Source organism: Suncus etruscus, chromosome 10 (genome assembly GCF_024139225.1).
Source record: "Suncus etruscus isolate mSunEtr1 chromosome 10, mSunEtr1.pri.cur, whole genome shotgun sequence".
NCBI lineage: Eukaryota > Metazoa > Chordata > Mammalia > Eulipotyphla > Soricidae > Suncus > Suncus etruscus.
In genome coordinates, this window is record NC_064857.1 from 815,617 (window position 1) to 838,324 (window position 22,708).

At 42.8% G+C, this 22,708-nt stretch overlaps 1 protein-coding gene across 3 annotated transcripts in view; it reads right to left on the reverse strand.

Moving 5' to 3' along the window:
* Positions 1 to 22,473, reverse strand: part of RB1CC1 (RB1 inducible coiled-coil 1) — a 74,813-nt gene extending 52,340 nt beyond the window's left edge. For all 3 annotated transcript variants that reach the window (XM_049781906.1, XM_049781905.1, XM_049781904.1), the window contains exons 1-2: positions 22,336 to 22,473; positions 3,073 to 3,190 (exon numbers count right to left, since the gene is read on the reverse strand). The gene's annotated coding sequence lies outside the window, so the exon portion shown is untranslated. The remainder of the gene's footprint in view (positions 1 to 3,072; positions 3,191 to 22,335) is intronic.
* Between the last annotated feature and the right edge of the window lie 235 nt (positions 22,474 to 22,708).

Sequence of the window (22,708 nt, forward strand, 5' to 3'; positions counted from 1 at the left end):
CTACAAAAATATCCACATAAAAGATACAACTAAGCAATACTACAAGAAAAATCCAAATTTTTATATATAAGATAGACAATTCAGTAAATTTTTTGCTTTAAAACAGCAAAAATGGCAGTATCTAAACTAATAAAAAACATAATTGCTTTATCACAAATTTCCCAAACCATGTTCTTTAGAAAAAGAAACAAAACAAAGTACTCATAAATCCACCTTCAAGTGAAAAGACAGAAAATATACACTTTCTGGGGCCGGAAAAATAACATATAGGTGGGGCGTTTGCCTTGCATGCAGAAGGACAGTGGTTCAAATCCTGGCATCCCATATGGTCCCCCAAGCCTGCCAAGAGCGATTTCTGAGCGTAGAGCCAAGAGTAACCCTTGAGATCTGCCGGGTGTGACCCAAAAACCAAAAAAAAGAAAGAAAGAAAGAAAAGAAAGAAAAGAAAGAAAGAAAGAAAGAAAGAGAGAGAGAGAGAGAGGGAGGGAGGGAGGGAGGGAGGGAGGGAGGGAGGGAGGGAGGGAGGGAGGGAGGGAGGGAAGGAAGGAAGGAAGGAAGGAAGGAAGGAAGGAAGGAAGGAAGGAAGGAAGGAAGGAAGGAAGGAAGGAAGGAAGGAAGGAAGGAAGGAAGGAAGGAAGGAAGGAAGGAAGGAAGGAAGGAAGGAAGGAAGGAAGGAAGGAAGGAAGAAAGAAAGAAAGAAAGAAAGAAAGAAAGAAAGAAAGAAAGAAAGAAAGAAAGAAAGAAAGAAAGAAAGAAAGAAAGAAAGAAAGAAAGAAAGAAAGAAAATATCCACTTTCTGCACCACAGACTACAAATTCCCTGGATCATTCCTGCCATATATATATAGACTGGAACAATAGTTCCCTGCATACAGTATTTACTTTGAACTTAGCATATGTTTAATCCCAGCATTCCTTATAATCCCATAACCACTGCTAGGAGTAATTCTTAGTGCAGACCAGGTGTAATACCCAGCACTGCTAGGTGTGCCCCCCCCCGCCCAAAAAAAAGGTCTAAATAAATAAATAAATAAATAAATAAATAAATAAATAAATAAATAAATAAATAAAATATCCCAAATCTAAAAATCGTCTTGGAAAAACTGCTAAATTTACTAGGAAAAATTTAATTTGCTTTACAGGGGCTGGAGAGATAACCTTTACAAAAGAAAGAAAATAGTGATTAATACAAAAGTAACCTGAATATTTCAGGTTTTTTCATAAAAATACTTCACGAAAAATCTAACTCCAAAGTGAGCTTTAATTTTAAATACATAACAGTAAGTTAAGAGTAACTGCTATAATTATCCATATAAGAAATACTGCCCCAAGGCTAGAAATTTCTCAAAAGAATAGAATACAGATTACAAATGGGGAATCAGGATTCAATCTCCAGCACAGTATCTTTCCTTAAGTAACAATGCACACACTCTCAACTCCAAAGAAAAATTATCAACCTCCCCCGCCCAAAAGAGGCTGGAGAGATAGCATGGAGGTAAGGTATTGCCTTGGATGCAGAAGGTCGGAGGTTCAATCCCGGCATCCCATATGGTCCCCTGAGCCTGCCAGGAGTGATTTCTGAGCACAGAGCCAGGAGTAACCCTGAATGCTGCAGGGTGTGACCCAAAAACAAAAACCGAAGGAAGAAAAAAAAAAAAGATCAGCACCCAAAAGTCCTGTCACTTCTTAGAACACTAGAAAAGTACACAGGTTGAAACAGAATATTTAAACCAACTCTATAAGTCGTCCAGGTCAAAACCTCAAACATGAAATATGTTCCTCATCTATAAATAAACAGATTTCAATTTCATTTTATTATTTATTTTTGGGCTGAAGCCACAGCACAGCGTAGGGCGTTTGCCTAGCATGCGGCTGACTGGGGTTCAATTCCCTGCATCCCATATGGTCCCTGGAGCCTGCCAGGGACAATTCTGTGTGAAGAGCCAGGAGTAACCCCTGTATGCTGCTGGGGTACCCCCTGCAAAAAAACTCAAAAAATTTATTAAGGGGCCAGAGCCATAGCAAAGCAAGTATTGCATTTGTCTTGCATGTGGCCAACCTGGTTCAATCCGTGGCATCCCTTATTGTTCCTTGAGCCTGCCAGGAGTAACTTCTGAGTACAGGGCCGGGAATAACCCAAGTGCCAGCATGTGTGGCCCCCAAACAAAGCAATAACAACAAGCAAACAAACAAAAAAGGGAAGTATAAACCTCAACAAAAAAAATCTAACAGTATAGTGGACAGAGTGCTTGCATGAAGCTGAACAGTTTAATCCCTGAGCTTCCCAGGAGTGATTCATGAGTGGAGAGCCAGGAGTACCAAGAGGTATTACCCTCCAAACAAATGTCCATAAAAGTAAGATGCCAGAAACCTGTGTTTCTGTCATAAAAAAAATTTTTTTAAAGAAAATTAACCTTTAAACTTTAAAGAAAAATTATCAGGTAAGAAGAAAAGGTCAATAGTACTTCTGCAGAGAGTAACCTACTCATAATAATAATAATAATCACTTTTTATAAATTTTTTATTTTGACTTGTCCCTCCTGGCTTACAATATTGTGGTTTCTCGGGGTTTTGCTTCACATTTCTACATAAATGTAATTGCCACCTATCCTACAAAATTTCAGTGCCATCTCATCACTAAAAAGAACCCGCTAATCCTCCTTCTAACATCTCTCTCTTTACCTTAGTTTTTCAATACTTGAGTTTCCATTACCTTAGCTGCCATACAGGAGTTAGTTTTGGTTTTGCCATTTCATCTGCTTTTAGTCATCCATATTCTACATAAGCAAAACCATCCACTAATTATCCTTCATTTAAAAGTAATATTCACTTCTACACTCAGAAAATATTTTCAACTATTTCTTTTTTCTTTTTTTCTTTTTTCTGGTCTTTGGGTCACACCCTGGCAGTGCTCAGGGGACCATACGGGATACCGGGATTCGAACCACCATCCTTCTGCATGCAAGGCAAATGCCCTACCTCTATGCTATCTCTCTAGCCCCTGTTTTTAACTATTTCTATTATCATTTAAGTTGTTATAGATAAATATTTACCATCAAGAACTGTTACTAACCTTCAGGCACTGTGAAAATGGTGACCACCTTTCTTAAAGCGCAGATTAAAACTGACTTAGTATGTTTTCTTTTCTTGATATTGGCAATTGAATGGCATTCCTGGTTAAACTTAGCAAACTAGAAAAGAAAAATGTCTAGATTATTATATAGAGAAACCATTTAGTTGTGACATGTATTCAAACTCTACTCTTTAGAACTGCATTTGATTTCTTTAAAAAATGAAAAGAGCTTCCATAATCCAGAACCTATGCTCATCCCCACACTAACAATCAGGATTTGGAAGAAGTAACGCAAATGTCAGATGAATGGATAAAGACGCTGTTACATACAGATACAACAGAACTCTATGCAGCTGTAAAGGAAAAGATAAAATGGTGACAGTTTGCTACAATGGAACTGAAGGGCATCACATTAAGTAAAATAAATCAATGTGGGAAGGATAAATGATGCATAACTGGGCTTATCTATAGTAGAGACTAAAGGGAATAAAAAGTTTCAGTACCGGTGACAAACCCTTAGCTTTGAATTACAGTTTATCAAACAGATGCGGGAAGGAATGAAGGGGAATGAAGAGGCAAATTAGAAGTTAACAAGGGGTTGCACAAACCATATGATCATTGTAAGTCCTCGAAGAATGTCGTCTGAATTTGGAGAAGGATTGCATTGATTCTATATAGAAATTTATGTGAGATAATTCTTCCAATCCATGAGCATGGAATTTTATGGTATAGGTCTCTGATCTCTTTCATTATGTTGATTCCTAGGTTCTTGACAGTTTCGGACACTATTTCAAATAAAATAGACTCTGATGTCTTTCTCCCCTGAGTCATTAATGTATAAAGGAATGCAATTGTCTTTGTGCATTGAATTTGTAGCCAGCCACTCTGCTGTATTGCCTTATTATGAAGTTACAATTATGAAGTTTGTGTGGAACCATAAAAGACATAGGCAGCCAAAACCATACTGAAAAACAAGAAACTAGGAGACAAATCACTACCAAACTTGAAGTTCTACCACAAAACAATAGTGATCAAAATAGGATAGTATTGGAACAAAGACCAATGGGTTACAATAGAAAATCTAGTGACAAACTCCCAAGTATATAGTTATAGTTAATCTTTGACAAAAAAAGCCAAGAACACTGAATGAAAAAACAATTTCTTCAACAAATGATACTGAGACAATTAGATAACCACATGTAAGAAATTAAAGACTGGTCCATATTTCACACATTACAGAAGTCAATTCAAATTGGATCAAAGACCTTGAGATTAGACCTGAATCCAAAAGTTCATGGAGGAAAACATAGGCAGAACATGCTAGACTTAGCCTTTGAAGGAGGTTGACCCTGGTGATGGGATTGGTCCTGAAACAGTTAGTCTGAAACCTAACCTTTGTAAATCACAATTTTCAAAATGATTTCTTTTTAAAAGGAAGTTAGCAAATGGATATTAGAAGAGGATATTGGGGGGCTGGAGAGATATCAAGGAGGCAGGGTGTTTGCCTTGCATGCAGAAGAACGGTAGTTTGAATCCCGGCATCCCATATGGTTCCCGAGCCTGCCAGGAGCGATTTCTCAGCATAGAGCCAGGAGTAACTCCTGAGCGCTGCTGGGTGTGACCAAAAACAAAACAAAACAAAACAAAACAAAAACAAAAAAAAGAAGAGGACACTGGACTCTTTTGTGGTGCCTGAGGGGCAGTTAGACAGTTAACCCACCAAAGATCATAAACTGTAACAAAATTATAAAATGCAGCCTCTGGGCCCGGAGATTGTCTTTCAAGCAGCTGATCCAGGACCAAAGGTGGTTGGTTCGAATCCCGGTGTCCCATATGGTCCCCTGTGCCTGCTAGGAGCTATTTCTGAGCAGACAGTCAGAAGTAACCCCTGAGCACCGCTGGGTGTGGCCCAAAAACCAAAAACAAAACAAAACAAAAAAAAAATGCAGCCTCAACTACAATAGAAACAAAAATAAATTACCTTTGAAAAGCAATCTCTTTTCTAGGGTGTTTTACTAAAAACAAGCTCTTGCTTCAATTTAGATGACTTGTTAGATCAAGGATCTTGAGATTAGACCAGAAACCATAAAGTTTGTTAAGGAAATACAGATAAAAGGTCCCAAGATTTGGACCTCAGAAGGATTTTTAATGATATATTGATACTGTCAGAGGCAACAGTATAAAAAATTAAGTAAACGGGATTATATCAAATTAAAAGAGTTTCTTCTTGGTCAAAGACATGAGCTAAAAAGAAAGCTAAGTGAACAAGAAAATATATTCACACTAAAAACAGGTTGATTAAATACATAAAGTATGGGCCCAGAGAGATAGCACAGCGTTGTTTGCCTTGCAAGCAGCCGATCCAGGACCTAAGGTGGTTGGTTCGAATCCCGGTGTCCCATATGGTCCCCCGTGCCTGCCAGAAGCTATTTCTGAGCAGACAGCCAGGAGTAACCCCTGAGCACCGCTGGGTGTGGCCCAAAAACCAAAAACCAAAAAAATAAATAAATAAATAAATAAAGTATATCACAAAGGTCAACAACAGCAAAAAACCCAGAAGTCCATCCTGAAATGTGGAAAGAAATGAACAGTGAATTTTCAGAGGAAGACAGAAGATGGCCAACAGATACATACAATAGTGCTTAGCATTATGAGGGAAGTCCAAATCAAAATGGCAATGAGATATCAACTCACACCAGTCAGAATGGCACCTATCCAAAACAGTGGAAACAATCTGTGTTCGTTCGAATATGGTGAAAAAGAAACTCTCGAGGCCGGAGAGATAGCATGGAGGGTAAGGCATTTGCCTTTCATGCAGAAGGTCATCGGTTCGAATCCCGGCGTCCCATATGGTCCCCCGAGCCGGCCAGGAGCGATTTCTGAGCATGAAGCCAGGAGTAACCCCTGACTGCTGCTGGGTGTGACCCAAAAAAAAAAAAAAAAAAAGAAAAAGAAACTCTCGTCTACTGCTGTCAGGAATGTTGGCTTGGTTCCACCCCTACAGAAAACAGTAGAGAGGGTCCTCAGTGACCCAACATTTCCAATTTTGGGTATCCATCTCTAAGACAGAAAAACTTCATTCAAAAGAATGTTTACACACCATTATCCATTGCTGAATAGTGCAATAGGTAAGATATTGAGTCAGTCTAGGGGTCCAAAGACAGATAAATGGATTAAGATGTGGTACATAGACACTACAGAGCTGCAAGGAATGAGAAGATCATGCTGCGAGCTAGATGGAACTGGAAAATATCATGGTGAAAATAGTAAGCCAGAAGAAAGACAAACAGGATGATCTCACTTATCCGTAATATAAAGAAGGAGAGAATGCAACATAATAAGGGGAAGATGCCTTAATCCAGGGGTTTCAAACTCACGGCCCTCCATACAATATTTTGTGGCCCTGCCCTAGAGGAATCTTTTTTTTGTTTTGTTTTAGTTGTTTGGGTCACACACCCCAATGTTCAAGGCTTACTACTGACTTTGCACTCCAGATCACCCTGACTTTGCCTCCTGTGGCCCCCAGGTAAATTGAGTTTGAAAACCCTGCTAATCACTCCTGACCCCAGAACATAGGGATAAAGACAGAGAAGTAAAGAAATCAAGGGATGATGAGAAAAGAAGTAATGGAGGAGCAGGATTCTGGGCCTCAGGTAAGTCAGTACTGGGGAGTGGGGTGGAAGGAGCGTTAGAGCTATATATCCAAACCACAAAATTAGCAACACTGAAAACATGAGATCCAAATGATGCCAAAAAATCTTAACTCGAGCATTCCCTGACAGGGAATTTCCTGCTTTCAGTCATTATGAATTATTTATTGTCATCAAACTGGCAGTTTTATCTAGAAGATCATTTCTAAATCTTCACTCTGCACCCCCACTGACTGACAGTCAGTAGGAAGCCTCTGCCTTAGAATACAAAGGACACCATTAGTTAGAAAGGTCATCATTTTCCAAGGTCTACTAGTGTTAATTGTCTGTAATAAATGTCAGACATGTTGTTTTCATGGGCACAAAATGCTCTCATTTATTCCCCATGCCCTAAGCATGCAGCACATAAAGTAACCACAGAGAGTACTCCACAAGTAATCCATCTTATGCCATTTACTGGCAGTTACATGAAGTTTTAAATGCTTTCAATTACTTTTCTTAAATACAATATTTTTAAAATCTCATATACTTTAAAAGTTCATTTACATTTCATTTACAAAATCCAGTTCATTCACATACTTTACAAAGTCATTTCACCAATTTATTTTTGCTTTCTTGTTTAAATTCAAATCCAAATAAAGGCAGCTTGGTTGAAAATGTCCCCAAAATATACACTATTAAAACATTATGTTTAATCAAGGTGATATAATTTTTATGTGGTATTTTGACTACTTGAAGAAATGCAATGGCTTAAATAGAGTTGCTGAACACTAAGCTCCACATATAGTGAGGAGAAGGAAAGAAGTTTAGTCTAGGTTTCCCCCAAATAACTTTTTTCCTGCACCATCCAAAATCACAGATAACGTGGTGCACTGGATTTAACACCCACCCAACTATTTCAAAAGCATAAAACAGACAAGTATGCCCTTTGAATATTTTATATCTATTTTCTTTGACAGCTATTTTCTTAGTAAATATTCTCTTATATAGTGACGATTTCCCCTTTTTATCTTTTCTTCTCTTTGTGAACTGATCAATAAGGAATTTGGTGAAAGATTCCCTCAGTTTATTGTTTCTGTATGAACCAAGTCACAGGGATTGGTGGACCTGTTCTTGCAGCCCCCATATGTACCAATAATGCCATGTGGCATAATTCCTTGTTTGCATAAGCAAATGAAAATGGTGAAATTCTATACATACAAATAAGTTCTTATCTAATAGAGATGGGAACACACAAAACTTGTAGTGCAATTGGACCTCACACCCTGAACAATGACATAATGACCTGGCAGAGGCCTCAGAAGAATGGGCATTCTCCATTCACCCCTGAACTAGGGAGGTAAGGCATTTGCCTTGCATACAGAAGGTCCATGGTTCAAATCCCAGCATCCCATAAGGTCCCCCGAGCCTGCTGGGGGCGATTTCTGAGCACAAAGCCAGGAATGGCCCCTGAGTGCTGCTGGGTGTGACCCCCCCAAAAAACCCAAAAAAATAAAAATAAATAAAATAAATAAATCGGCCTGAGAAATAGTGCAATGGTAGGGCGTTTGCCTTGCAAGCAGCCGACCCAGGACCTATGTTGGTTCGTATCCCAAAGCCAGGAGCGATTTCTGAGCACAGAGCCAGAAGTAACCCCTGAGCGACACCGGGTGTAGCCCAAAAACCAAAAGAGAGAGAGAGGAGAGAGGGGAGAGGGGAGAGGGGAGAGGGGAGAGGGGAGAGGGGAGAGGGGAGAGGGGAGAGGGGAGAGGGGAGAGGGGAGAGGGGGAGAGGGGGAGAGAGGGAGAGGGAGAGGGAGAGGGAGAAAGAGAGAGAGAGAGAGAGAGAGAGAGAGAGAGAGAGAGAGAGAGAGAGAGAGAGAGAGAGAGAGAGAGAGAGAGAGAGGAAATACTTTTATTTTGGGGAGGGGGCATACCAAACTGTGTTCAGCTTTTATTGTTGGCTCTGGGCTAAGGGATGTGGCACCAGGGGATCCCAGTGTCTCATGCAAGGCAAGTTACGTTACTCCTTCTACTATCTCTGTGGCCCCAGAGTAATTTGTAATGAGGTATACAATACTAATGAAAACAGTGCACGATGTAGGATCACACATCTGTAAAGAAAATAATGCAGGGGCCGGGAAGGTGGCGCTAGAGGTAAGGTGTCTGCCTTACAAGCGCTAGCGTAGGATGGACCTCGGTTCGATCCCCCGGCATCCCATATGGTCTCCCCAAGCCAGGGGCGATTTCTGAGCTCATAGCCAGGAGTAACCCCTGAGCGTCAAACGGGTGTGGCCCAAAAAAAAAAAAAAAAAAAAAAAGAAAATAATGCAGGGGAAAAAGCATTTTCTAGGCACTGACATTAATAAAATCTAGTAAATCAGTGTATAAAGTGAGAGTTCTATCCTGTGATGATAAAAAAAATACTAGCTCCAAATACTACAGAATAAAGAGATTTTTAAATGCTATCTTCTGTTATTTATCATTTCTTGGGGGGAGAAAAGGTACTACTGTGGTATACTGTAAGAGAATTTTACTAGGAAGAATCTTTTAATTCTTGGTGCCCTCTAGAGAGATAGTACAGTGGGTGTAGGGCACTTGCCTTACATGTGTGGCCAATTCCAAAAACCCCATGCATGCAACTCCTTCCCCCACACTACCGAGGATTCCAGAGTGCAGAGCCAGGAGTAACTACTGAGCATAGTGAGGTTTGGACTAAAAATTAAGAAAAGCTGCTTATAATTCTGTAAGTCTCACACTCTTTATTAGACAGAATAAAGAAGCAAGTTTTATTTAACAGCAAATCAAAAGTTGCTGCCTTCCTAGGAATATTCTTTTTTTTTTTTTTTTTTTGGTTTTTGGGCCACACCGGGCGGTGCTCAGGGGTTACTCCTGGCTGTCTGCTCAGAAATAGCTCCTGGCAGGCACGAGGGACCATATGTGACACCAGGATTCGAACCAACCACCTTTGGTACTGGATCGGCTGCTTGCAAGGCAAACACCACTGTGCTATCTCTCTGGGCCCTAGGAACATTCTTTAATGATATTTAAAACAAAATAAAGCCACTCTTTTTTTTTTTTCCAGTAAGATTAATCATAGTATGAGAACTAAACATTTTAGACTGAGTCCTCCTGAACTATATTGAGATGAAACTGACCTGGACTATATAAAAAGCCTCACCCCGTCAGGATGCTATAAGAAGTTTTAATCAAATGGCTTCAAGGGAAACAGCAAAAACTATGTTTTTGTTTATGTGTTTGGCTGCACAATCTTATTCAAGTGAACCATCCAAAGAACCAGAAGTGAAATACACAGTATATGGGAAAAAACATGGTCTTTTCACAATAGCTTAAAGAGAAATCAATGAGAAATCATAAAAATCTCCACGTCCATTGTCTAGATCACCTCATAAAGTGCAACATCAATTTCTCTATCATTTCCTTAAAAAGACATGGCAAGTCTTAAAAGAAAAAAACTATTTGTGGTCTGGAGAAAAAGACCAAAGAGGTGGAGGGCACTGCATGCTCAAGGCCCCAACTTTGATCCCCAGCATCACTGGGTGGGGCCTGAGGAATCCCAAGCACAGAGCCATTGGGACTGAACCACCAGAACAAGCATCCTGGAAAGCGGTCCGGGGCCCCAGTCAAAGCTGTGGAGGGTCACTGTAGAATACTGAGAGGGGGCACAACTGGTAATGCACAGGGGTTCTGGTTCTGTGCTCAGGAATCACTCAGGAAACCAATGGGGATGCTGGGGACTGAGCTGGGGTCAGCCACTTACAGGTCAAGTACCCTACACTTTACTATCTCCCCAGCCCCAGACTCTGTTAGAAACCTATTTCTACCATAAGCTATTTTTTTTGTTTTTTTCGGGCCACACCCGTTTGATGCTCAGGGGTTACTCCTGGCTAAGCGCTCAGAAATTGCCCCTGGCTTGAGGGGACCATATGGGACACCGGGGGATTGAACCACGGTCGCGATCTTTCCTTGGCTAGCGCATGCAAGGCAGACAACTTACCTCTAGCGCCACCTCACCGGCCCCCATAAGCTATTTTTTCAATTCCACATTTTTATGATAGTTTCTTTAAGAAACTAATAATAACTTTAAGGCAAAACTGCTGAGTAACTGCTAAATATTTCCCAAACAATTATAAAAAGGATCCTGCATGGCTGCGGGAAGGGAAAAAAAAGATCCTACAGTCACTAATAACATCCCACTCCTCCTTTCCTATCCAGTCCCTTAATGTTAATATAGTTTGTCTCTTATGTATTTGCCTATTATACAAAATTCACTTAAGATTAATTCCAGTGCTTGTCCTTATATCTAGCTTATTTCAAATCACCATTTGTTTCTTTTAAGATTTATCCATGTCAGACTATACATAGAAATGGTTGTCAAAGAGAGGTGAGGCACTTGCCTTTCTGGTGACAAACCTGGGTTTGTTCCTGACATCCCTCTCACAAGGTCCCTGAGCCCAAAAAGAGATCCTGAGCACAACTAGGTGTGGCCCAAAAACATCAAAGACGTCACCTCTTTGATGACTGAGTAATATTCCATCCTATGTACGCATGACATTTTCTCTATCCATTAATAAGCTGATGTAAGCCCTGGACTATTTTCACAATATGCTTTAGCGAATAAGGTATAATAATGCTGTCATGGAAGTCATCTGCTTGAATCGGTTCTCCATTCTTTAGAATCTGTATCTAGAAGCAGAAAGAGTGGGACATAAGACTATTATGTTTCTCGACTGATCTGGTGCTCAACAGCAGTGGCCCGTACTCCATAGTGGCTCAACACAAATCGCAGCTCTAGCATCATGTTTGTTTGTTAGAAAGAATGATGAATTAAATTTCCAGAATGACTAGTATTTTTATTTCATTAGTGATATAGAAGGGTTTAATTCTCCACATCTTAACATATACTTCTTATCTGTAATTTGTATTTTAAATTTATTATTATTGTCATTCAAGTAGCTATGAAGAATCACTTTGGCTCATATTTAAGCCAAAGGGACTTATGTACAAATTTCTACTTGTATATTAAATTTGCACTTTTCAAATAAGCATTGCTGCTGAACATCTTTCTGGGTTTACTGGTATTTATGTCTTTTGTAAGAAATACTTACCGTATTTTCAGCGTATAAGACGACTGGGCATATAAGACGACCCTTAATTTTACAGTTAAAACATAGGTTTAGGCCTATATTTGCTATATAAGACAGAATGTTCCTGTGCTACAACTGTATCTTCCACAGTGAGCCAATCACAACAAGCAAAGGTTCAAAGGTTATACTGTAATAGACGTCCTCTCTGACTCTGGCCAATCTGAGCAGGATTTTGACAGTGTAGATTCGGTCCAGAACATTGTCTAATTTGCATTCATAAAAAGCCTGCTTGGACTGGCTGAGTTAGAGAGGCAGTCCGAGCAGCCTGGCAGTGATTGGTGCTGGATCGAGTTGGAAAATTCGTTTTGTGGCAATATTCAGACAATTTTCGTTTAGCGGCATATTGAAACATTTTTCGGGATATACTCGAGGTATAAGATGAGCCCTGGGCCGGGCGGTGGCGCAAGAGGTAAGGTGCCTGCCTTGCCTGCGCTAGCCTTGGACGGACCGTGGTTCGATCCCCCAGTGTCCCATATGGTCCCCCAAGCCAGGAGCAACTTCTGAGCACATAGCCAGGAGTAACCCCTGAGCGTTACTGGGTGTGGCCCAAAAAAAAAAAAAAAGAATGCCCTCTGCATGCCTATGTTCATTGCAGCACTATTTACAATAGCTAGAAAATGGAAACAACCAGATGCCCGACAGCACATGAGAGGCTAAAGAAACTGTGCTGCGGGGCCGGGCGGTGGCGCTGGAGGTAAGGTGCCTGCCTTGCCTGCGCTAACCTAGGACGGACCGCGGTTCGATCCCCCGGCATTCCATATGGTCCCCCAAGAAGCCAGGAGCAACTTCTGAGCGCATAGCCAGGAGTAACCCCTGAGCCTCACAGGGTGTGGCCCAAAAACCAAAAAAAAAAAAAAAAAAAGAAACTGTGCTGCATATACACAATAGAATACTTTGCAGTCATCAGGAAAAATTAAGTCATGAAATTTTCCTATACATGGATTGACATGGAAACTAATATGCTCAATGAAATAAGTCAGAGGGAGAGAGACACACACAGAATAGTCTCACTCATTTAAGAAAAATAAAAGACATTATTGTAATAATACCCAGAGACCGTAGAGATGAGGACTGGAAGGACTAGCCCATAAGATGAAGCTTACCACAGAGTGGTGAACGCAGTTAGAGAAATAAATACAGTAATCATAATAATGGGAGTGAGTGAGTGAAATAAAATGCCTGTCTAGAATGAAGGCAGGGCTGGGAGACGAGGGAGGTGGGGGAGAAAGAAGGAAAAAATAATAAAATGTTCTCTTTCATATAAGATACAAAATATTGGGCCAGAGTGATAGCCCAGTGGGTAGGTTGTTTGCCTTGCACACGGCTGAACCTGGGTCCAATCCCCAGCATCCCATATGGTCCCCTTAGTCTACCAGGAGTGATTTCTGAGCACAGAGCCAGGAGTATAACCCCTAAGCTAGATGTGGACTAAAAACAAACAAAAAGACACTTTTTGGTTTAGGGGTACAAACCCAGTGGCACTCAGGGGTTACTCCTGGCAGGCTCACAGATACAATATGGATGCTGGAGATTAAACCTGGTTTACTGTGTGCAAAGTAAATACCCTATCTATTGTACTATCACTCTAACTCAGATCTTGTCCTTTTTTAGTATGAAAAAAAGAGGGAGAGTTTGCTATCCCAGTGCAAATGAAGATTCCAACTAGTCTTCCCTGGAATTAGCTTTCCAATTGTTATCTCATATACATAAAGGAGATACTATATCTGTGAACAAGAGATCTGATATCAGAAGACCCAATTCAAACACCTGCTAATAACTGTATGATCTATGCAGCTATAACCTTATGCATCTTATCAAACATGCTATTGTGATAATAAAAATGGAGGGAACCTTCACAGGGTTCAAAAACAATCTACACATAAGGGGCCGGCGCCTTGCACGTGGCTGACTCAGGACGGACCACGATTCGATCCCTGGGTATGGTCCCTCAAAGCCAGGAATGATTTCTGAGTGCATTGCCAGAAATAACCCCTGAGAATCATCGGGTGTGGCCCAAAAATAAAAAACAATAACAACAATAACAACAAAGAATTTGGAGCTCTAAGTTTCTTAAAGATTTAGACAACAAAAACAGCTGGCTCATTAAATAGATTTTTAGGGGCTGGAGTGATAGCGCAGCAGTAGGGCATTTGCCTTGCATGCGAAAGGGATCTGGGTTCAATCCCAGGTGTCCCATATGTTTCCCAAGCCAGGATTGATTTCTGAGCATATAGCCAGAAATAACTCCTGAGCATCACCAGGTGTGGCCCCAAAGCCAAAACAACAACAAGAAAAAAAGAAAGAAGAATATACACATAAGAAGTTATGAAACTTCAAATGCAGCACATATATCAATTGACTTGATAAAAACAATTCCATGTCTCTATTCTGGCAGCGGACTAATTTAGTTTTTATCTTTGAAATGATTTATTCCCCTTTTTGTCCAAGTTTTCATTCTATTTCTCAAAACCTTATTTTTTCCTCTTTATAATCAATCCAACACCTCATTTTCCAATGACATAATCCTTATTTTAGGACCTAGACACTCTTCCACTACCTTAAAATCTGTCCCACTGTAATCCTTCCTGAAATCCTTCCTGAACACTGAGCTTTAAACCAGCCTTGAACTAACTTTCCTGCAGAATCACCCTAACAGTCCATCTTCTGTAGTTCTAGGTGGCCTCCTCATACAACAGCAACTCAGGTTCAGTTCTCAGACGACTCACTTTTTGTCTATCCCTTGAAAGAGGCACAAATTTGGCATAAAACAAAATCAGCACTAACTTGACTCTTTGGCATAAGATCTATCTATACATGGAAACTGATCTTTCAAAGTGAGGCTAAATGTCTTCATACAGTTTGTTATCTGTAAAATAAAGACACTTTTTGCCTAGTGAAACAGCAACATTGTATTTCAAATTCTGTAACAGTAAAAATATAATAAAAGCTTACAGAGCCGGGCGGTGGCGCTAAAGGTAAGGTGCCTGCCTTACCTGCGCTAGCCTAGGACGGACCGCGGTTCGATCCCCCGGCGTCCCATATGGTCCCCCAAGCCAGGAGCGACTTCTGAGCGCATAGCCAGGAGTAACCCCTGAGCGTCACCGGGTGTGGCCCAAAAACCAAAAAAAAAAAAAAATAAATAAAAGCTTACAAATACAGCCAGAGCAATTGGGTAGCCGATGAGGTGAGGCACAACTTGCATACTGTGACCTAGGCCTGATTCACATATGGTCCATGTGATCCCTCGTCGCCCCCCACTCCACTTCCCACCAAGAGTCATTCCTGAGTGCACAGTGGGGCATAATACCTGACAATCACCAGGCATGGCCAAAAAACCTCCATAAACAAACAAACAAACAAATAAATGTAAAAGCTTGCAAATATTGGCAGTTAAGTTGAAATTCCAGACTTAAACATTTTTATATCCCTCTACAACCCGTTGAAACTCACTGACATAGTCCAGAGAGAATATTCCCCTTAAAACTGAATTTTCTGGGCCCGGAGAGATAGCACAGCGGCACTTGCCTTGCAAACAGCCGATCCAGGACCAAAGGTGGTTGGTTCGAATCCCGGTGTCCCATATGGTCCCCCGTGCCTGCCAGGAGCTATTTCGGAGCAGACAGCCAGGAGTAACCCCTGAGCATCGCCGGGTGTGGCCCAAAAACCAAAAATAAATAAATAAATAAATAAAATTAAATTTAAAAAAAAAACTGAATTTTCTTCAACCACATGTGATCCAAATGTATGGTCCTCTTAGAAGCTTTGACAGGAAAAAGAGAATATGGGTTTTGCCAGAGTAAAAAGCTGAAAATACACATCTTAGATTAACGTGAGGGTCAATCTGTAAGATAAAGAATGAGTCAAAAAGTAAAAGGAAGAGGGAGCCGGAGAGATTGCATGGAGGTAGGGTGTTTGCCTTGCTTGCAGAAGGACGGTGGTTCGAATCCCAGCATCCCATATGGTCCCCCGAGCCTCCCAGAAGTGATTTCTCAGCAGAGAGCTAGAAGTAATCCCTGAGCGCTGCCAGGTGTGACCCCAAACAACAAAAACAAAACAAACAAACAAACAAAAAAAAAGTAAAAGAAAAATCACTGTTCAAGATGCAAGGCCAGGGACCAGAGTGATAGCACAGCAGTAGGGCATTTGCCTTGCATATGAATGATGGAATGAGTTTGATCCCTACTGTTCCATATGGTCCCCAGAGCCAGGAGTAACCACTGAGCATCACAGGTGTGGCTCCAAAACCAAAAAAAAAAAAAAAAAATACAGGCCAATATCCAGGTGAAAAATGAACCAAAGACAAAAAAAAACAGCTAACCCTCTGGTATTTATTGCTATGATACAATAACAATACAAGGATGATATCTAAAGTGTGATACCCATAATAAAATACTAAAACAAAAAAAAGACTATCCAATTTATCGATTGGAAATTAAGTTAAAATAGAGATTGCGAGTCTTAACAATCATTCTAGTTTACTGTCAAGTAGTCAGCTCTGTTCAAAAGTTAGAATCATCTCCCTTTCAGGGCAGGAACAAAAAAAAAGGAGACACCCATGATACCAGGCACACTGTGCCTGATGTTTGGAAAATAAATGTCATGGAATTTGGATACCACTAGATGATCTGGAGGAGAAAGAGAAATAATTTTTGTGTGATTTGTTAACCTGTAGATTGCAATTCAACTTCATTGAGAGATTAACAGGTTAACAATTCAAATGTCTACAACACAAGGGGCCCGGCCGGAGAGATGGCTTGGAAGTAGGGCATTTGTCTTGCATGCAGAAGGACAGGTGGCTCGAATCCCAGCACCTCATATGATCCCCTGAGCCTGCCAGGAGCGATTTCTGAGCTTAAGAGCCAGGAGTAGGGGCCGGGAAGGTGGCGCTAAAGGTAAGGTGTCTGCCTTGCAAGCGCTAGCGTTTGATCCCCCAGTGTCCCATATGGTCCCCCCAAGCCAGGGGCGATTTCTGAGCGCATAGCCAGGAGTAATCCCTGAGTGTCAAACGGGTGTGGCCCCAAAACCAAAAACAATAACAACAACAACAACAACAACAACAACAACAAAAAAGAGCCAGGAGTAAGCCCTGAGCCTGCCAGGTGTGACCCACCCCCCACCCCCGCCCCCAAAAAAGTCTACTATATACATACAGTGTCTAGATTACCCAGGGGCAGAAAACTAAGTTTCAGTCTCTCCAAATCAGATTATTTACATTTTATCCTACCTTTGATCTGCTCAGAGGAAGAAAAAAGGAAGGAGTAGGTCAGTCATCTTCCTCACATTACTTCCAACAGAATTCAAAGGTTCACAAACTATTTGGCTGCATGCTACCCCTTTTTCAGAAAAAATAAATCCTACTCAGTGCCCCCTCAAAATCTTACTTAAATGATCAAAAAGTGCATCCTAACTGCTCCTGAAGCTACTATCTCACCTCCCAACATTCCAGTGCCCTTCATCTTTGCCCCCAAGGCCTGCAGAGGTGGTATTTATTGTTCATCCTGGGAAACTACTAAAGAATGTCCAGTGTAAGATCCGGAAAGCAGCTTCAGGTAAAGATAACAGAAAGAATGGTGATAAGGAGACTATCTCTGGGGCCCACAGCGAGGTGGCACTAGAGGTAAGGATCTGCTTTGCAAGCGCTAGCCAAGGAAGGACTGCTACTGCAGTTCGATACCTGGAGTCCCATATGGTCCCCCCAAGCCAGGGGCAATTTCTGAGCTTAGCCAGGTGTAACCCCTGAGCATCAAACTGGTGTGGCCCGAAAAGTCAAAAAAAAAAAAAAAAAAAAAAAGGAGACTATCTCTACAGGGCAGGGCACTTTTCTTTAGGTTCTTATCCCAAGCATCAAAAAGTGCATATTTACCTATGAATAGTCTCTGCTGGTGTAAAAATGAGATAACAGTATACTTTAGTGCTACACAATTTGTAATAACTTTTTATACAATGTGGTGACAACATAAAACATGGTATAACTTTGTTATATACCAAGGTGATCTTTTCATGTCAGTAATAAATACATCAATGCATTTCAAACATTTTATGCCCATATAAAATTTATGCAATTATTTTGGATTTGGAAATACTAGTGAATATTTTTTTCAGAGCTGTACTGAAATTGTACTCTACTTTCTATCCCAACACAAAGAGCAATTTGCATTTGCAACTTTTAATATTTTCAAAGTGTCACTATCTTACAACCTCATGCACAAAGCTTTTATTAATCCTATTGCTCTTCGTTCACAATGTATTACTGCAGGAATTTCACATTTCCCCTAGACTCAAGCACCAAGTTGATTTCCAGCTTTGTTAGAAGTCTTTCCTAGACAATTCTCTATGTCTTGCACACCTAAGGTGAGTAGAAGAGTTCCCTGACAACAAAGCAAAACCAAACATCCAAGAACAAGCAAAAAACCTAAACAAAGCCTCCCTGGGACATTTTCCTATTCCTCCCCCCCCCTTCCCTTCAATGTAGTGACATCTCTTTCCCTTGCATTTGTCAACTATCTCAGAGTCTGGTTCATTAGTCATTTCTTCTCCCAGTAAGTATTTTTTTCCAGAACAGTCATAAACTAGACACCATGTTGGAACTGCACTTAAAAAATGACATCAATGAGACTTTCTTCCCTGGCAACCTCACTTAAGTTTCAATCCTATAATCTTCATTATTTTCCTATGATGATTACACAAATCTTGGTTTGGTTTACTCATCGCAGAAACCCCGGCATTTCAACAGCAGTGCCCTCCTGGGTTGAGATTTTGTAAATTCTGTCTATTTTATCAACGCAAATGCTACTTTTTAATTTGTCAGTTCTGAGGATAGGATCCTCTTTCTTCACACAGCCCAGTGGCCCAACCCCTCTCATGTTAATATTTCTAAGTTTGTTTTGGCTGCTCATTAAAGATGTGCACCTTAAAAAACTTGTTACATGGGGTCAGGGAGATTGCAGTGGTGGAGCTTTTGCCTTGGACCAGGCCTTGACGGACCTGGGTTCAATTCTCAGCATCCCATATGGTTCCCTGAGCCCACTAGCAGCAATTTGTGAGAGCAGAGCCAGGAGTAACCCCTGAGCACTTGCTGGGTGTGGCTCCAAAACCAAAACCAAAATAAATAAATAAATAAATAAATCCTTGCATAAAAAAAACTTGTTACATGTTTACATGTAGTTCAGTCTTCATGAAATGAAGATGATAATACATAATAGTTGACATAAAACTGACCATCAAAACTTTTGAGATGACCACAGGGGTATAAATCTTTTTTGTTGTTGTTGTTGTTATTTTTGTTTTTTGGTTTTTGGGCCACACCCGATGGTGCTCAGGGGTTACTCCTGGTTGTTTGCTCAGAAATAGCTCCTGGCAGGCATGGGGGACCATATGGGACACCGGGATTCGAACCAACCACCTTTGGTCCTGGATTGGCTGCTTGCAAGGCAAACGCCGCTGTGCTATCTCTCCGGGCCCGGGTATAAATCTTTTAAATTTCTAAATGAAATGACTTAATTTGTGCCCATCATACTTTCACTTCCCCAGGAATATCCTCATATGGTCTGTAAAACAGGGGTGGAAGGAGGACAACCCTGGTGGTGGGAATGGCCCTGACTCATTGTCACTATGTACCTTAAATGTTAATGTGAAAGATTCAAAATTCATTTTGGTCATAATAAAAAGTATTAAAAAGAAAAGCCCAAATCCATTCAGTTAACTTTCTGTAAGTTTCCAACAATGCCAATCATTTTATACAGGACTACAATTTTTAAAATGAACAATTTCCTTGGCCCAACGTGATAGATAGTACAGCAAGTAGGACCCTTGCCTTGTATAACGCGGGTGCATGTTCCCTCCCTGGCATTCCTTATGACCCCGAGCCCCCAGGAGTAATCCCAGAGCAGAAAGCAGAGCCAGGAAGAAGACCTGAGCACCGCCAGGTGTGCTCTGAAAACAAAGAAACAACAGGGCCGGAGTGATAGCACATTGGGGAGGCATTTGCCTTACAGGGGTCCTCAAACTTTTTAAACAGGGGGCCAGTTCACTGTCCTTCAGACTGGTGGAGGGCCAGATTATAGTACAAACAAAAATTATGAACAAATTTCTATGCACACTGCATATATCTTATTTAGAAGTGAAGAAACAAAATGGGAATAAATACAATATGTAGCCCGCGGGCCATAGTTTGAGGACCATTGACGGACCCGGGTTCAATCCCCAGCATCCCATATGGTCCCTTGAGCTGGCAGGACCGATTTCTGAGCTCAGAGCCAGAAGTAACCCCTGAATGCCAGCAGGTGTGGCCGAAAACCAAACAACAGCAACAACAACAAATGCATATAGAATTGAATGAAGGAAGATACCTCCTGAACATTTCTGTATAGGTGAAGACAAGTTTAACTGGGGTTAAGAGAAAAGAATTGTCAAAATGACCAAATTTTACCAGCCTTTTCTTAATTTTCCTTTTTTGGGAATCAGGGACAGGAGGGACTAAGGACCCTCATACATGCAACACAAATGTTTTTTACCACTGATAGCCACATCTCCAGTGTATAGCATTCTCTTTAAAAAAAAGGGGGGGGGGGGCACACAGAACAAACCTCTTAGAGGTTATTATCTAGGGGCAGGAGGGCCTTCTCTGCCTACTGGTGTGGAAGGATGAGGTGGCAGGGTATGATCTTATCCCCAGCATCAAGTAGTTCCCTGAAAGTATCCCCAGGAGTGAACCATGAGCACAAACAAGCCAGATAGATCAGCTCCCAACAAACAGTTCCAGATGTGTCCCAAAAAATAAAACATAATGGCCCCTTGTCAATGACATGCATGTGCATAGAAAAACAGATGTCCAAAAACATTTCCTGAAAAGCAACCTCAAAATCCAGGGGCCAAACAAAAACTTCTCCAAAGTTTCTCATAAATGTCACACTCCCTACCCCCCCCCCAAAAAAAAAAACCCTCTGGGTCTAATGTGAGGCTTTTTGAGAAACAGAACCTTTGAGTTAGTATCCTAGGACCTGGGTGACTTTTCAGGAACCTGAAACAGATACAGATGCCAGAGTCCACCCCATGACACTGCTGCATCAATAAGCAGCCTGAGAGCCAGTCCTAACTTTTGACTCACGAAACTGTTTCCAAAACACACGGACGTGACATCACGTCAACCGACTTGTCAAAACAAAACAAGGCGTGCCCAGGACGAGTCAGTCCTCCTGGCCTCAGACCATGGGGCCTAGGACAACGACAGACAACCGGAGAGAGGCAAGGCTCCTGTCAGGATCCTGTCCTTTTTGGCTTCTTCCTGCAGGGGGAGGATGGGGAGACCTCGTCCAGCAGCAGCAGCCCTTACTCCGTAGGCAAACTTAGGGGGTGCACGGGGCACCCTCCCCCTCCTTGGCATGCGTCAAGTCGAGGAAGAGAAAACCAGTTGCTAGGAGCCTGAAAGAACCTGATGGATGGATGCAATCTAAATGAAAGGACCCTGAGAGGCAGGCGAGCAGAGTCCGAGTGAACCCAGGGGAGGGGGGAGGCTTGGGTGCACGAGGGTGGGGCACCCTCCTTGGCCTGCGTCAAATCGAGGAAGTAAAAACTAGTTGCAAGGAGCCTGAAAGAGCCTGATGGATGGAGGCAATCAAAGCGTAGGGACCCTGAGAGAGGCTGGCGAGCAGAGGCTGGGCGAACCCAGGGGTGGGGGTAAGGAGAGCTTTGGGTGCACTGGGGCATCCAAAGTTCCAGTCGAGGAAGAAAACCAGTTGCAAAGAGCCTGAAAGAACTTGATGGATGGATGCAATCGAAACGTAGGGACACTGTGAGAGAGAGAGGCTGGAGAGCAGAGGCTGGGCGAACCCAGGGGTAGGGGAGCTTTGCGTGCACGGGGTGGGGGTGGGGCACCCTCCTAGGCATCCAAAGTTCCAGTCGGGGAAGAAAAACAGTTGCAAAGAGCCCGAGAGAACCTGATGGATGGATGCAATCAAAGCGTAGAGACCCTGAGGCAGGGCGAACCGAGGGAGAGGGGACGGTTTTGGGTGCAGAAGGGTCACCCTTCTTGGCATGCGACTTTCAAGTCGAGGAGGAAAACAACCAGTTGCAAGGAGCCTGAAAAGAACCTGACAGCTGGATGCAATGGAAAGCTAGGAAGCCCGAGAGAGGCTGGCGAGCAGAGAAGTTGGGGAACCCAGGAGGGGCTTGGGGTGCACGGGGGCACGCTCCTTGCCATCCGAAGTTGCAGTCGAGGAAGAAAAGCAGTTGCCAAGAGCCTGATGGCGAACAGAGACTTGAGCACCGACGGGGGGGCTGCAACCTGGACGGCGCAGGCTGAGTCATGCACGCAAGCCAGGCACGCAGGGTGCGAGCCACTTGAACACCGCGATCGAGACCCCTGGGGCAGGCCCCGAAGCGAAGTTCCCTGCGAGGAGGAAAAGGCAGGCCCAACCAGGGAGGCCCAGGGCGGGCACGAGTGGGGCGAGGGGGGAGCCTGGCACTCACCAGGCCAAGGCGGCGGCGGCGGCGGCAGCAGCAGCACCTCCTCCGCCGGGAGCAGCAACGGCAGCAGGGCCCGCGGCCCCGGGCACCATCTTCCGCCGCCTCCTGGCCCGGGAGCGGCTGCCGGGCGCCCGGAGGAGCCTGGGGAGCGGAGGGGAGGCGAGGAGAGGGGGAAGGAGGGAGGCTGAGGCGGGAGGCTCGGCCCTCAAGACCCAGCCGGGCCCCTCGGCTCTGGGCCGGGGGCCGGGGCGCGGCGGAGCCGAGGGGCCGGGGCGTCGGGGGGCGCGCGAGGCCGGCGGCAGCGCCCCAGGCGAGGCCGGGCCAGGCAGGGCAGGGCGGCGGGTTTGTTGTTATTGTCGACACCTCGGGCGGCCCG